Below are 2,160 nucleotides of genomic sequence, written 5' to 3' on the forward strand. Positions count from 1 at the left end.
CAGAATAAATCAAATTAGGAGAGGAGAGGAGAGGAGAGGACAGGAGAAGAGAAGAGAAGAGAAGAAGAGAAAAAATGGAATGGAATAGAATAGAATAGAATAGAATAGAATAGAATAGAACAGAACAGAATAAATCAAATTAGGAGAGGAGAGGAGAGGAGAGGAGAGGAGAGGAGAGGAGAGGAGAGGAGAAAAAAATGGAATGGAATGGATTAGAATAGAATAGAATAGAATAGAACAGAACAGAACAAATTAGGAGAGGAGAGGAGAGGAGAAGAATAGAACAGAACAGAACAGAACAGAACAGGAAAGGAAAGGAAAAAGAAAAGAAAAGTAAAAACAAAAAATATGGAATGGAATAGAATAGAATAGAATAGAAGCTGGAAGGGACCTTAGAGGTCTTCTAGTCCAACTTCCTGCTCAGGCAAGAAACCTTACCATTTCTATTCAGTTGCCTTTTGAATAGAGTAGAATAGAATTTGAAATAATGAATGGAGTAGAGTAGAATAGAACAGAACAGAATAACAAAGTTGGAAGGGAATTTGGAGGTCAACTAGCCCAACACTCAACCCCCTGCAGGAGACGCTGTACCGTTTCTGACAGAGGGCAGTTCGGTCTCTTCTTGAAAGCTTCCAGTGAGGAAGCTCCCACAACTGTTGAAGGCAACTTCTAGTCCCTGGAGATCTAGTCCCATCTTAGCCATGAAAGCCAGTTTTAAGCGACATTGAGCCAATCATCAGGAGTTTGGGAGTTCTAGACCCACCTTAAGAATGAAAGCCCGCTAAGGGCCTCTGGGGGCTCAGACTGCTAAGACAGTCTGTTATTAACACAGCTGCTTGCAATTACTGCAGGTTCAAGTCCCACCAGGCCCAAGGTTGACTCAGCCTTCCATCCTTTATAAGGTAGGTAAAATGAGGACCCAGATTGTTGGGGGGGCAATAAGTTGACTTTGTATATAAATATACAAATGGATGAAGACTATTGCTTGACACAGTGTAAGCCGCCCTGAGTCTTCGGAGAAGGGCGGGATATAAATGCAAATAAAATATATATTTTTTTTAAAAGTGACATTGGGCCCACCAGGAGATAGGAAATTCTAGTCCCTCCTGCTTCATGAAAGCCAGCTGGGCGACTTCTGGTCATTTGCTCTTTCTCTTTCAGCCCAGCCCACCTCACACGGTGGTTGTTGTGGGCAAAATAGGAGGATGGAAGGTGTGCTGGATACATTTGTCCACCCTGAGTTATTTGTAAACGTGAAAAAAAAACCACCCAGGATGAAAATGGGCCGTGGATAGCTCAGGCTGGTAAGAAGCCTGTTATTAGAACACAGCAGCCTGCAATTACCGCAGGTTCAAGCCCGGCCCAAGGTTGACTCAGCCTTCCATCCTTTATAAGGTAGGTAAAATGAGGACCCAGATTGGGGGGGGGGGCAATAAGTTGACTTTGTAAATATACAAATAGAATGAGACTATTGCCTTATACACTGTAAGCCGCCCTGAGTCTTCGGAGAAGGGCGGGATATAAATGTAAATAAATAAAAATAATAATAAAATAAAATAAATAAATAAAAGATTAATCAGATCCCTTCCAACAGATATTCTGCAAAAGGGGAAGGGCGAATTCGGCCATGGAGGGAGAAGAAAAAAACAAACAAACCAAAAACGGGTGACCCTTATATTTCCCCAGGACTAATTTAGGCAAAGGGCAGCTGGCCAAGGGGGCTATTTATAACTAAACCACACTTGTCTGTTTGTGTGTGTGTGTGTCTGTGAGATTGAAGGAGCTGACAGGTGTAGCTGTGGCGCGAATGACCGCTCCCTGGTGCTGGGGAACATGATGGGTTTTTCCACCCGTAACCAGGGCGGGGAAAAGGGGGCAGGCTTGCGGGGCGGGGGGAGAGGGCGGGTGCAAGGGTAGATAAGGCGCAGGCAGGACTTCCTTCCTCTTCAGTTGAGGAGAGAGATTGAGAGAGAGAGAGAGAGAGCTAGATAGCTAGAAAGAGAAAGACAGAGAGATAGAAAGAGAGAGACAGACAGAGAGAGAGAGAAAGAAAAAGAAAGATAGCTAGCTAGATAGCTAGAAAGAGAAAGAGAGAGAGATAGAAAGAGAGATAGAAAGAGAGAGACAGACAGAGAGAGAGAGAAAGAAAAAGAAAGATAG

This window comes from Ahaetulla prasina, chromosome 1 (genome assembly GCF_028640845.1).
Source record: "Ahaetulla prasina isolate Xishuangbanna chromosome 1, ASM2864084v1, whole genome shotgun sequence".
Classification (NCBI taxonomy): domain Eukaryota; kingdom Metazoa; phylum Chordata; class Lepidosauria; order Squamata; family Colubridae; genus Ahaetulla; species Ahaetulla prasina.